General features: G+C 51.5%; 1 protein-coding gene across 4 annotated transcripts in view; it reads left to right on the forward strand.

Annotated features, from left to right (window-relative positions):
• Positions 337-14,678, forward strand: part of TNIP1 (TNFAIP3 interacting protein 1) — a 44,775-nt gene continuing 30,433 nt past the window's right edge. For 3 of the 4 annotated variants that reach the window (XM_018050136.1, XM_018050139.1, XM_018050137.1), the window contains exon 1: positions 337-506. The gene's annotated coding sequence lies outside the window, so the exon portion shown is untranslated. The remainder of the gene's footprint in view (positions 507-14,678) is intronic. The other variant, XM_018050140.1, reaches the window with a different exon arrangement.

Genomic DNA, 14,678 nt, shown 5'->3' on the forward strand with positions numbered 1-14,678 from the left:
CGCTCTGGGCCGCGTGCCCCTCGGCCCAAGGAAGGGGTGGGTGGTCTCTGCGGCTCATCTCTGCTCTGAAATTCCGGCTTTCGGGGTAGCCCCTTTCTGGCGGCCCGGAGTTTCCGCAGCTGGGAGTGCCGCGAGGGGTGGCCCGGAGGCTACCTAGGGGCCGGCCTGCAGGACGGGACTCTCGCGGCCAATCTGCAGACTCTCTCCGGCCCCCTGACCTCCGGTGGCTGCTGTTTACTTCGCTGCGTCCCACCCCGGCGGCTGCTGGCCAGCCCAGACGGCGCCGCGTGATTGGGCAAGCGGCCTGTCAATCGCCGGGGACTTTCCCAGGGGTGGGGCGGCCCGGCCCCCAGCACTTCCTAGTCCCTGGCCAGGTCCCCCAGCCAGGAGCTGGGATCCTGCTGAGTGCTGTGAGGCCAGAGCCTGGCGCGGGCCTCTACCCTGTCCCTGGACTCGGGACTGGACGCAGAGAACGGGGCGCTGTCCCTCAGGGCCCCCACCCTCAGGTAAGCCGGTTGGGCGGAGAGGGAATGGAACGGAAGGGAGCCCGAGACTGGGCCGTTCCGAGTCCCGGCAGTGACCGGGCGTGGCGCGGGGAGGTCAGGCCCGGCCTGGTGGTCTGGCTTCTTGGCTCAAGGGCTAGCCTCGAGGCACGCGGCGCCTCCGAGGGTGGCGAGGTCCGGCTGAGTGGGGAATCCCTGACCCGCGCGGAGGGTGGTGGGCGCGCGTGCGCACTGAGTGGGCGAGCGAGTCTGGGACGAGCGTGCAGTCGATGTGCAAGGCGTGCAGACCGGCGGGGTGTGTGTGTGTGTGTGTGTGTGTGCGGGCGTGGATCTGTTTACAGTATGGGAGACCGGTTTTGGAGGCAGTGTGCACACGTAATGAAGAGGAAAATAGCTTATTGGGCGCTTTCCAAGTGCTGATCTTAACTGGTTACATGTTTTAAACTCATTTGTCATTGTCACCCTCAAAATGAATTTGATTATTATTATCCGTATTTTACAGTTTAGGAAACTGAGGCATTTGGAGATTGGGGTCATACAGTTAGAGAGTTGCACAATTAGGATTTGAACTCGGCGCGTTTGATTCCAGATTTCGTTGTGAACTTACTGTTTCTGTTGAAAATATTTTGCCCTCTGTTGGAGGCAACATTTGGGTGCATTTGCAGGGCAGCTGTAGTGAGTTTGGGGGAGGGATTTTTGGGTGTGGAGTTTCTACGTGTGTGAGTTTTCCACTGTAGAATATTTATCTGCAGGAGAGTGCGAGTTTGTGTGTACATGAAAGTGATTGTATTATACATTCATTAATTGTATGGGAATTTTGTGGGTGGGAATTTTGTGCGACTGGGTGAGACCGTTTTGGTTGGGGGGGGACTTTTGTGGGTGATGCAGAAGAATCAGCAATGTTTATCCCCACCCCTTTGCAGAATGACAGTACAGAGAAATCTGTGGATTCCTAATGCATCACTTTTATTTCACAGTATTGTCAAAATGTAATTTAATCAGCTCTTACTCATTTTCCAAACAATGTGGTATGGTAGAGGGGAATTCAGCACCTGATGAGAGATCCGGAAAGAGAACTGTCTCTCTCTTTTTTTTTCATTCCTGACAATGGATACTGCATTAGGAGGCTGGAATATTTATTAGCACAGGCTTATAGCAATCCTATGATGTATTAATATCCTTGTTTTACAGCAGAGAGAACTGAGGTAGTGAAAAACCAATAATGGTAATAGTTACAGCTTACGTTTATCAGCACTTATCACATGCCAGGCACAGTCCTTTATGTTTAGTATCTCCTTTAAACTTTCAACAACCCTAGGAGAGAGTCACTATTAGTAGCCTCAATTTTCAGATGAGGAAACGGAGTACCAAAAAGGTTAAGACTTGCCCAAGACTGGTAAGCCTTGAATCCTGAGCACTATTTCCTTTCCACTATCCTGGCTGTGTCCTGGAAAAATAATGTGATCAGGGTCTGGCACTTCACGGAAGCACCTGATCATGTCCCTCTGGAGACAGCAGCCCTGAGTGTCCTGTGTTCTACATACGTAGGTGAATCTGTTTTCCCCCACCTGTGGGCATCTGTGGGTATGGCATGGCACTCCTGCTGAGGGTTGCTGCCTGCCCCTATTCCCACACCAGGGCCTTTGGGGCCCCAGGAAGCCGTGGGGTCTGACTCATACCCTTACCCCCAAGTCCTGCCTGTGACTTGGGCCCGGATGTCCTGGGTTGGGTTGGCCGACCTGATTTGAACACCTCAGAATTGTAAGAGGTTGGCTATTGGCCTCCCTCTCTGGGTACTCCTGGGTACTGTTTTACTCTCACACTCACTGTGATTTAACCACAGCAGCCTGCTTTTTTCTCCGTGTTCAATATGGCAAGTTTATTCTTGCTTGAGGCCCTTGTGGATATTGCTTCTGCCTGGAACACCTTTCCCCAGCTCTTTCCACGCTGGTTCATCCTTATCTGTCAAGTCTCAGATCAAATGTCACCTCCTCAGAGGGGCCTTCCCTGACCTTTCTATGCAAAGTAACTCATTTTTTCACTTTCTGTCATATTACTATTGTATGTATTTTTAATACATTCATCATGCCTTGAAATGACCGTGCTTATTTGCAGATGAGAAAGTGTGTGTAGAGACACTGTGTATGTCTGGGAAACAGGAATTTTTAGTGTTTGCTTGTTTGTTGTCTTTCTCTTTTCCTGGAGTGGAAGCGTGAGAGCCACGACCTCTTTAGTCTTCACATGTGCATTCCTGTTATAGTCGGGGTAAGACTGCTGGGTTTGTTCAAACGATGAGTAGAGTAGAAGAAACTAGAATAATGGTGCATTTCACAGATAAGGAAACTGACACCTAGAGATGGGAACGCCCTTGTCCCAGAGAATTAGTGGCAGAGTTGGGGTGAGAGCCAGAAGTTGCGTCCCACGACATTATTTTCCCTCCTGATAGTCAGCAAACAGGTCCTGACAGTCCTCTGGCGTGGTGCTGTGTGGAGTGGCATGGTGCTCATGGTTCTCCGTCCTCCAGGAGCATGTGGTAGACTGGGCAGAAATGTGCCCTGAGTGCTAGCTGGAAGGCATAGTGTGCCAGCAGTTGCCTGGCACTGAGTCTCAGTGGGGTGTGATGCAATTTTGGGGGTGCCAGGTGGTCAGGGGGCTTCTGTAGGGAAGTGACTTCAAGGCCAGGCCCAGCCAAGATGAGGAGGTACAGAGCTAGGCCTGAGCTCCTTCTGGAACTTAGGAAACTGGGCAGAGGATTTGGGGTAAGGCTCTCCTGGGTTGGGGGAGCTGACCAGCTGGGCTAGGAAAAACCCTAAAGTCTTGACTGCCAGGCAGAGAAGTGTCAGTTTTTCCCTGCTCCGTCGGCAGCACTGGGAAGTGATCAGAGCAGCTGGTTGGTAAACCTGAGCATGCATCAGAATCCCCTGGGTGGCTTGTTAGACAGACTGCAGGGCTGCGTCCCCAGAGCAGCTCAGCCAGCTGGTGGCAGCGGTGCTGGGGCCGCCAGACCAGCTGCTCTTTGAGAACCTGTGGTGTGGCGTGCCTGATTTAGAGTTAGCACACCTGGACGGGGGCTGCGCCTGCTTCCTCATCTGTAAGATTCTGTGACGTAAGCGCTGCCTCCAGAGGGGCGCCATGAAGGAGACAGTGCCTGTCAAGCACTCAGTGCAGGGCTGGCATGGGGCTGCTGTGGTGTAAGTGACCCGTCGCTGCCAGCTGCTGAACACCATTCAGTCTTATTAACGATGCCGATCTTGAGGATGTTGAAGGGATTTCAGGAGGAGATGATGAGGAAGGTCAGATGTTCCAGGCTTCGGCATAACTTGCCCTTCTTCCTCTGCCACCTCTGGACCATTCTGTGTCCTCTGTGAATGGATGGTCCACTGTGGTATCTCAGACGCCCTTCCATCCCTGTTTGGAACAGTGGAAGTATATACGTGGGAGGGCCACAGAGGACATCTGACCCAAATTTCCTCAGCAGCACCCAGCACCCCACAGGTGATGAGCCAGCCTCCCCTGGACCCCAGCACAGCATCAGGGAGCGCTCTGTGGGCAGCCCTCCCAGTGCTGTTACAGGTGGCTCGCTGTGGTGGGCCCACCTCCTCTCTTGCCCCCTTGTTTACCCCTCTGCTCATGGCTCACTTGACCCCTTGGAGGGAGAGAGAGGGAGGAGTAGGAGGTATGGTAAAAAGAGTGGACAGCTGGCCAGCGGAGGATCTGGGTTTCCTCGCCTCTCTGTCTCCACCGTCCCCTGCAGCCGTGGGCGAGTCTCCCTCCCTTGGCCGGCTTTGGTGTCCCAGCTGGAGAATGCGGGTATTGCACTGACAGGTGTCTCAGGGCCGTAGCCCAGTGACTGGGCTGCCTTCTCTGCCCGGAGGTCTCTGAGTCTGCTGCTGGGCCAGGCCTTTCTGTGCTCCACCTCCTGGCTTCTTGCTGCTGGCCCCCGGCCTGCCCCTCCTTTATCCTGCTCCTCTTTGGAGAGTGTCAGCAGCTCCGTGAAGTTGCCAGAAGGAAGGCAGAGCCACCACGGCCTGGCTGCTGGCAGGAAGTTTTTATCTGTGCCCCCCCTGTGACCAGCCCAGGACAGTCAGTCACTCCTCTGATAGGAACGGATGACTGGGCTGAGGAGCGGTGGCTCTTTGTCCAAGGGCTGTCCCCAGGCAGGGCTGAACTCTTGTCTCCCCAGGGACCTCACCCCGAGGCTGTTCCTTGTGTCCTTGAGCACCTGCTGGTGGACAGGCCGGTGGCCCAGGCAAGGGTGTGTGTGGGGGCGATGGGGGTAGTGGGGGAGGGCTGGGGATGCTATGGGAGTCATGTCACCAAGGCGTCCTACTCAGCGGTCAGAGCTGGTATTTTTAGGGCTGGCGTGGGGGTGTCCCATGAGTCAGGGGCGCTTGGTTTGGTCTCCACCCACAGTGGAGGAGGCTTACACCACTCTCGGCTGGCCAGCAGACCATGATCTTGGTCAGCTTCATCTCTGTGGTCTGAGGAACCCTGGTCTTGCCACAGCCCCACTTCTGCCTCTGGGGTGTAGCCCCCCCAATCCCAGTCTCTGGGAAGAGGAACAGGGGTCTGAAGATGGCAGGATTAACTTTTAGAAAATGCAAAGGAATGTTTCAGACGCAGAGAGTAACATGCAGACACGGGAGAGCCACCATTCAGCTTAAGAAATAACATATTCTGTTCATTTGAAATTTCTCCCTGATCATCTCCTTCCCCACTCTTCCAGAAGTAACAAGGGTTCTAAATTTAGAGTTTATTCTCTTGTATTTCTCTACAGTTTTATGGATATTATAAATATATACATCCCTAAACAATATTTAATATTGTTTTATATGTTTTAAGATGTTACTTAAATGTTTCCAGCTGTGTTCTTCTGCAGCTTGCTTGTTTTGCTTTTTATTATGTTTGAGAGATTCATTTCTGTTTGGATCTCTAGCTCTGGCCTATTTGTTTTTCACAACTGTATAGTATTAATAGGGGCTTCGCTAGCACCTCAGTGGTGCAGAATCTGCCTGTCAGACAGGAGATGTGGATTTGATCCCTGGGTTGGGAAGATAGCCAGGAGAGGGAAATGGCGCCCCACTCCATCATTCTCGCCTGAACAGTCTCATGGACAGAGGAGCCTCGAAGACTAGAGTCCATGGGGTCACAAAGAGTCAGACACGACTTAGTGCCTGAAGAGCATAGTACTAACATTCGCTGGTATGAAATGGCCCCAGTGTCTTTATTCATTTTCTTCTTCGTTAGCTTACTTCCAGTCTTCACTGTTGAAACAGGGCATCTGTGGCTTTTATCTGGTTGGTGGTCCCTGGTAGCTGTTCTCTTCCCAGCCACTGCGGCCCCTGTTGGGTTAGTACTTCAAGGTCTACAGGGAGTTCTGTGGATCTGTCCTCGCAGCATTTCCTTGGGGAGAGGAAACCAGGAAAGTGAGGCCTGCTCAGGGTCACTTGGTGAGGGAGTGGAACCAGGATCTGAGCCCTAGTTTCCCAGAAACCCTCTTTTCACCGTATTTGGTATGAGGGGAATTCTCAAAAGTTGTCATCTTCCCCCATGGAGAAAAGTTACAGGGTTGGAGAAAGCCTTTGTTGGGCATTTTGGGCACAAGTACACAGGAAGACAGTTGAGTCTCCCTTCCCTTTAGGCCCAGGGTTGGCCTAGTGCCCTTTGACCCTATAGCTGATAGGCGAGGGGCTCCTCCTGGGTCAACAGTGCCAGCTGCTGGGTTGGGGGGTGGGTGGGGAAGCCAGGCTTCTAGGCATGGCGGTAGGTGCACCAGTGGATCCCAGGAGCTGTGAGGAGGCGAAGGCTCGCAGGCTGGAGTTGCTTGGGCTGCCTTCTCAGCCCTTCTTAGGGGGCTGTTGGCAGTGGTGAGTACAGGCTGGGGACTGATGATCAAGAGGGGGGCATTCTGCTTGGTCCTTGAGAACTGGGCCACCTTGAGCCCAGCTCTGCACCCGTCTGGACTCGGCTTCCTCTCCAGCAAAGCAAGTATAAGGCCCCGTGTGAGGGCCCACGGGTAGTGGATGGGAAGCTTCACCTTTGTTCCCACACCAAAGTCTGGTGCTTTTCTTCCACCTTTGTTGCCTCCGACCCAGCCTTGACCTTCCTGAAGGTAGATCCTTTCTGGAAGGTTCCAGGTTGAAACAATCTACAGTTACCAACTCTCCATTTGCCAAATTCCTTGACTAGAAAACTCGACCCTGGACTTTACCTCTTGATTTTTTTTTTTAAAACATTTTGTTTGCTGCTTTTTAAGTCTTTATATGATAACTAGTCATCTACATTTTTTTCTCTATTAATTTCACTTTGGTCAAATATTTCCCAGAATGAAATTAGAGTACAGGAATTTCCTGCATATATGTAAATTATTTATCATGAAACAATATACATCACAGACTGTTAGAATTGAGAAAGACCATAGAAATATTGATTTTACTAATGAATAAGTTCTTTGGTTCAGGTGATGAAGTCCCTTCTGATTTGTGAACTAGTCCCTATAACCTGTCTGTGCATAGGAGGCAGATTCATAATAAGGAGGCTCTCATCCCTGCCCTCTGCCAACCAGCCTCATTTGGTGCCAGAACAATAGCCCTTCCTTATTGTTCTGACTTTGTCAAGCAACTTAAAAACAAAGTGAACTCTCCCTTCAGAAGAGTTACAAAATAACATGTGCTCATTGGAGAAAAAAAACTCCAAAAACTCAAGGGATGCTAAAGGTATAAAGTAGAAAATGAAAGTTGTCTTTTTTCCTCCATCTTATCTTCTACCTGTTTTTTAAAATCAATTTTAAAAATAGAACAGGCTAGATTTCTCTTGTAAAGTTAAAAAATCTAAGTTTTAAAATAAAGGTTTCCTTTGATTCCAACCCCCTGGCCCAAGTCCTTCTCTAGAGCTGACTACTAGCCGCGATTTGGTGTGTATCTTTCCAGACCTTTTCTTATGCATATGTAAGATTTTATAGTATATGTATTTGTTTATGCACACTTACAGGGCTTCCCTTGGTGGCTGAAATGGTGAAGCTCTCTGGCTGCAATGCAGAAGACATGATTTTGATCTCTGGGTCGGGAAGATCCCCTGGAGAAGGGAATAGCTACACGCCCACTCCATTATTCTTGCCTGGGAAATCCCATAGACAGAGGAGCCTGGTGGGCTACAGTCCATGGGTTTGCAAAGAGTCAGACACAACTGAGCAACTAACACTAACACACACACACACACATACATGCATACACTCACACACATAGTTGTGTGTGTATGAATGTGAGTAACAGGATAAATAATATCTCATTATACATCAATGCTTTGCTTTTTTCCTTAACAGTATTTTATGGGCACCTTTCTGTCATTGCAAAGCAGTCTGCCCATTCTTTTCGATGTCCATGTACTATTCCATTGAATGAATGCACCGCAGTTTATTAAACTGCCCCCTCTTGATGAACATTCAGGACATTTTTGCTATTGGAAGCCATGTGTCAGTGTGCATCTTTGTCCAGTCTCTGTACAGTGAGACAGAGATTTCTAGCTTCTTAAATAGGTGGTCACTGAATGACTTACCTCTGGCCCTTTAAATAATTGAAACTTCCTCAAGCATACTTTTTTATAAGATAACTTTCATCTCAGCCATACAAACCTGATTTTTTTAAAATTACTTTTTATTGAAGTATAGTTGCTTTACCGAACCTGATTGTTGACATAATTGAGAAAAGACATTCTTTACCGTGGGTGACCCAGGTATAAGAAAAGCAAATGTCCACACAGCTACATCAGTAGAAACATAACACCTAAAAGGTGGGGATGAAAGTTCCTCTGTTTGGTCAGGCAAGCCACATCTGGAGTGTTGTCCATTTTCAAGGTCAGGTACAGATAGGGTGGGAGTGGAGGGGACGGGGTGGGGAGGGGTCCAGAAGCCTGTCCCTGTGAACAGTGCAGGGAACAAGGGCTAGTCTGCTTCTTGAGTGCTGCAGGTTCCGAATCTGCTCAGGGCTGAGATGGAGAAGAGGGGCATCTTGTTCCTTATTCTCAGGGACCCCAGAGGGCAGAGCAGGGGCAGTGGAACCAGAGCTGGGAGTAGCTTCACTGCAGTTAGTGCTGGCTGCCCGGGGGTGCTCCTTGGGGAGGAAGTTGGTCTGGGTCACTAAAGATGGTCAACCAGAGTCCCCTGGCTCCCCTGGGGACTGGATAAGCATGGGTCTGAATCTCCCCTGAGCTTCCTTTCAACCTGAGACTCTGAGCCCTGGTGACTACTGGCAGTCCAGGGCAGACTGACACCTGACCTCATGCAAGGTGAGTGACACATAGAGGCAGCAGCTGGGAACCTGGAGCGTTTCAGGCAGTGGAACAGGACTGGTGTCCTCCCCCTGAGCTTCAGCCTGTGCCTCTCCGCCAGCGCAGGCCAGTGGAAAGGGCACTGGTGTGGAGTCTGATAGAATGAGGCTGGGTTCTTCGTTCTGCCACCAACCAGCTGTGTTTCCTCAGGCAAGTGACTTGACTTGTCTGAGTCTGCCTCCTCGTCTGAAAAATAAGAGATGATGCCATCCAGCCAAGAGGATTGGTTTCCTTGCTGGAAAATAGGGATAAGAATGTTCATCTCTGTGTGGTAAGAGGAAAATGCGGGAATACTGTGCCTAATGACGCAGTGCAGTGCCTGGCTTATGGGAGCACAGGGCTGTCAGGGCCCATCCCAGCTTTAGTTAGATGCTCCTTGGTCCTCTTATGCAGAGTTTTCAGCCAACTAATGGCCCGGTCCTCCCCACTGTGCCTGGGCTGGTAGTGTAGAGCTTGGATCTTGGAGGCTAAGTAGGGCGAGTGGGGCTCTCTCTGTGGGTGAATCAGTGGTGTGGGGAGGAAGGACGTGGGAGATGCCAGCTGTGCTTGAGAGACGTGACACTCAGGCTGACCTGGAACCTGGATGCAGACCAGGGAGGAGGGCAGGACCCGGGGAAGGGCTGCAGACATCGTTTGGGGGTTTCCAGCTGCTCTTGGGAAGGCGACACACCCCTGAGAGCACTGCAGGAGGGTTCATGAGGCAGGACAGCAACTTGGGCGTTGGGAGGGATGGGAGCTAGGGTGTGCGTGCTCAGTCATGCCCTACTCTTTGCAACCCCATGGACTGTAACCCATCAGGCTCCTCTGTCCATGGGACTTTCCAGGCAAGAATACTGAAATGGGTTGCCGTTTCCTACTCCAGGGATCGAATCCCTGTCTCCTGCATCTCCTGCACTGACAGGTGGATTCTTTACCACAGAACCACCTGGGAAGGTTCTGAGCTGGGGAGAGTAGCCTTTTTAAGATCAGAAGATTTTAGAAATGGATGGCAATATATTGCAAGTTCTGGAATGTTAAAACTAGAAAAGGCCTTAAAAATTGTCTAGTCTGCCCCCTTATATTGTATTATTGCTATCATCAACAACCCCTCCTTTTAGAAAACAGGCCAGGTGATGGAAAATGTTTGCCATGGTGTATCTAGACTAGAGGGCTTCCCTGGTGGGTCAGTGGTAAAGAATCTGCCTGCCAATGCAGGAGACGTGGGTTCGATCCCTGGGTCGGGAAGATCCGTTGGAGGAGGAAATGACAACCCACTCCAGTATTCTTGCCTGGGAAATCCCATGGACAGAGGAGCCTGGCGGGCTATAGTCCATGGGGTCACAAAGAGTCAGACATGACTTAGTGACTACAACAGCCTCCGCTAGATCCCATGATTCCTGAGCCCCGCCCATTCCTCATATTACACTCTGTGCCTGTAGCCTCTTTCTTACTGCATTGTTTGGAAAGACTGATTACATTTTAGGCTTCTCACTAGTGAGATGCCGGCGTGGGCTCCTTGGGTACACACTGTCTAAGGTAGGTGCAGTGTCTCTGCTGACAGTCATCAGAGGACTCGGCCCGCTCTCTGATGGATGGAACTGAAGCCACAGTTTCCCTGATTGTGAAATGGGTGGAGTGGTCTGGAGGTCATTGTGAGGTATGGAAGTGGGAAGATTTTTGTTTTAGCTTGCGAGATGTTTCATAATGCCTCACTTCCCGTCAGCCCTTGGGGGACTTGCAGGATATTCCCATTTACTGTTGAGGAAATTGAGGCTCAGATGATTCCTGATCTTTCCTGAACGTGGCCTTGGTCCGAGGGCTTCTCATAGCTTCAGTTTCACCAGCTGTGGTGTTGTCCCAGTGTTCCTGCTTACAGTTATTTGCAATTCACAAGAACTAAGTGGATGCTACAACCCATCAGCTGGGCTGTTAGGGGCTGCCTCAGCCTTTTAGTAAGAACCTACTAAGTGCCAGGTACTTCGTGAGGTATTATAATTATTATCATTTAGGAAATCTTATTACAAAATGAATACATTTCTTTATTGAATCAAATAGTCAGGAAATAAGTGAGAACTCCCTTCCAATTGTACACATATTGTTTCATTTAGTTTCTTTAATCCGACATCCATGGTTTCTGTTATTTTTTTCTGTTTTGCGGATGAGGCTCGGAAAAGGTGAGGGGATGGTCAGTGTCACCCAGCTTGCAGGGGTGGGCCAAGCTGGGACCAGGGCAAAGCCCTGGGGCAACGTGTGAGAAGGGTTCCGGCTCAGGGTCTCATCGTGCGCTTGGGCTCCCCCTTCTTTGTTGCACCCAGCGTGTCCCATCTGCTTCCGTCTCTGATCCTGCCCTGTTGGGACCCTTTCTTCCTGATCCAGGGCTGGACTATCTTCTGTGTGTGTGCGGGGTCCCCTCCTCTTTCTTGCCCTGTGGCTGGCTCCCAAAGTTTGGGTCTCCATGGATCCTTAGGCCAGCATGAAGACATCACGCAGTTTGTCTCTAATCCAGGCTCCTCTCTCTGTGCCTATGAGGGAGTTGAGGTACACAGAATGGACTGCTTGCCCATGGCTGTCAGAGTGTGCAGTGGAGTAGATGCCAGGACTTATGACTTTCTGTCCTTGCCTTCTTTCTGGAGACCCTTCCCTTCGCCACACTGTCCCCCACACCCACCAGCTTCTGTGGCAGCCCCTGCCGTTCCCTGGGGAGGTTGCTTGTGGCCTCTGTGTCCTCCCAGTTCCCAGTGCCAGAGACCTATTTAGGCTGTCCTCCCTGGGCTAGCGAGAACTTCACTTCCCCCAGAGCCACAGGGTCTGGCTGGCCTCAGGATGCAGCCAGTGCCCAGTGGCATTAGATCAGGCTAAGCCCCCAAGTGGGCCTTAGTTTCCTCACCTGTAGGACAGATGTCAGCCCTGCCTCCTTCCCACGGCTCTTGTGACAATCCAGTGGAAAAAAATGCTTGAGGAATCGTAGCGATTTTGCAAATGTTACTAACTAAGCAAACTCATATCATTTGGGAACCCTGGGAGCCCCTACTCCTAGCAGCAGCACACAGCTAATTGAAAGACAGCCTCTAATGGGCAAAGTGTCTCAGTGCAGAGGCTTCATTTTGAATCTAGCCTTTTTCAACCTTCGTCTTGGGTGGAGGTTGCGATCTGGGCCCACGCCCCCCCACCTCTCCTCACCGCACCCCTCACCCCGACTCCTTCCCATCCTCCCATCCCTACCCTCCGACCCCCACCCACCCCTCCCTCCTCACCCCACCTCCATCCCCCCAGCTGCTGTCTCCTCCTTCTCCTCTTCTGGCTCCTTCAGTTTCAACAGCATCATCTCCATCTTCACACTCTGTGGTCACTGCCTGACTTGCCATCTGTCTGGGCCCAAACCAGGCCTTTCTGGTTCCAGTGAGTGCCCCCAGGTTTTTCAGGGTGGGCTGTGGGGACCCCCCTCAACCTGAAACCAGGATCTTGTTTTGGAAGAAGGTCTGAGGTGCCTGTATAGTGGGTTGGTGTCTCCTGCTGGTGGGTCACCTGATCTGTAGCTGCTAGACCCAGGCCCAGGTGGACACAGAGTCCATGCTGGACTTGGCAAGAACCCAGAGAGGGGGGTCTGCAGTGCAGTGAGTGAGTGCAGGAGCAGAAATGGAGATGGGGCAGTGGCAGACTGGAGGGAGAGCAGGGGCCCTTCTAGCTCCACCCTGACATTGTGTGTGACCTTGGTCTTCATGCTCCGGGGCCTGCCTGCTGCCCTCACACCCTGAGTGAGGGTCAAATGAGCTCATGTCCTGAGATGCCTAGGCGCTGAGCTCCAGTACTGCCCCAAGCGAGGCGTGGGGGTGGGGTCAGCGCCTCCTTTCCCCTGTCCACACCCATCCCTCTGTCTGTGATGGAGGGAAATGTACCATCAGCGTGGAAGACAGGATGATGACGCAGGCCCTCATTCCAGGAGCCTTGGGGCGCCTGGTAATGGACTTGGCCTCGTTGTCCTTGAAAATTCCTGTCCAGCTCTGTCATCCTGGGAATGAGTCCCCTCTCTAGGAAAGATCTCAGAACCACACAGACCAGGAGCAGAGTTCCCATCTGCCCAGAAGTCATCCTGAAACTGCCGCTGACCATCTGGGCATGAGGTCAGCGGGATCTGGAAATTCCCTGTTCCCCTCTTTGTGTTTCTTGCCTCCAGAAGTCCAAGCCGTCCTTTGGGTAGCTCTTCTGGTCTCCAGAGAGGACTTTCTCACAGTAAGCTATTTGGTCTGGGCTCCCTCTGCCCGCAGCCTGTACTCTCCCCCTGCCCCGAGCCCTGCCCACCCAGGCTGGAGTCGAGAGAATAGCCTGCCTGCCCCTCAGCTGCTTCCCCTGAGCCCCCTTCCCTGGAGGCTCCCCAGTGCTGAGGGAGAGCGTGCATGGTTTGGAGAATGGGAAGGTGGGGTTTCAATTCCTGGGTCCTGCATCCTGCTCTGTTGCTTGGTGTGACCTCTGGGCATCTCCAAGGGAGCTTAGTTGCGCCAGGCTCAATTCTAGAAGTGTATGGCTGTCCCGGTGTCTCTGGTCAGTGGATCACAGTTAGGCTCTCAGGATGTTTGCACATGGCTTCTCAGGAAGCAGGCGTAGGATCAAGGGCTCCTCTGGTCCTTTCCGTCTCTCTGCTCTAATTAAAGATTTCCTGGGGCTCTGTTTTGGACCACTCTGATGACACCTTGGTAGACCAGATGGACTCGGCACCTGCTCTCCTGGAGCTTCTAATCTATTTGGGCAAGCCAGATGTGGAGTAAAGATATTCCCAAATTATCACATGTTGTCAACTGTGAGTTCCATGTAGGGTGAGTATGGAGTGGTGAGCAGGAACCCAGACGCCTGCTGTCACTTATCACCAGAGGTGCTTAGGGTTCCTTTCAGGTCTCAGTCTTTCCGTCTGTGGACTCCATGCAGCTGTCAGTCACCTCTCGCTTTCCAAGTGCCAGGCCTGCACTGGCACCGCAGACGAGGAGAGCATGCTCGCCTCCAGGAGATTTTCAGTCAGATACATAAAGATTTACCCCAGTCATACATATCCCATTCTGGGTGTAAGGGCCTGCTGGAGAGGCACACAGGAGAAAGGGGAGTGCAGAGGTAGGAACCCCCCAATATCTACCAATGTTTGGAGCTCCTTACTCCATACCAGCCACTGCCCGGTGCCTCACCCACACTGCCTTCTGACTCAGTGAACACTTCAGAGCTTTCTTTGCTCTGCTGTGTAATGTTGATCTTTTGAGTTAAAAATAAGTCCCCCATAAGCTGGTGACTTCTGTGTTGGGTGTGTGGGCAGCTGTCCTGTGCCCCTGGGGCTCAGTGAGGGTATGGGTGGCTTGCAAGTGTGTGTTTCTCTTGGCAGTCTTTGGGGGACGGGGGTCTCACTCACCAGAACTTTTTCTTTCTGGCTTATGGCATCCCAGGGTAATGGGGACCCTGTGGCCAAAATCCTCGTTATCTCTTGTGCTATAGGGCAAGGGAAACAGCCCAGAGTGACTGGATAGATAGCTCCACGTTATCTTGCAAACAGGCTTGAACTTACCTGTTGCCCCTCTGGCCTGAGTCTTGTTGGAGCTGTGTGAGGATAGCGGGCGATCGACTCAGCTTTCCCAGGTGGACCTGGATCTGCATCTTGCCTCGCTTGCTGGCTGTGTAATCCTGGCTGAGTTTCCTAACCTCACTGAGCCTCCATTATAAAGTGAGGATAATACTATGTTTTTTCGGGCTGTTGTACAGCTTAACTGAGATAATGCAGCCAAACGATTTAATGCAGTGCTTGGCAAGTAGGTTAATGAATGAGCTATTATTATTAGTCTTTTTTTTTTGTACTCTTTTAGCAAAACACTTGTGGGTGCTCAAAGGATCTTTGAG

This window comes from Capra hircus, chromosome 7 (genome assembly GCF_001704415.2).
Source record: "Capra hircus breed San Clemente chromosome 7, ASM170441v1, whole genome shotgun sequence".
In the NCBI taxonomy this organism is placed as follows: Eukaryota; Metazoa; Chordata; class Mammalia; order Artiodactyla; family Bovidae; genus Capra; species Capra hircus.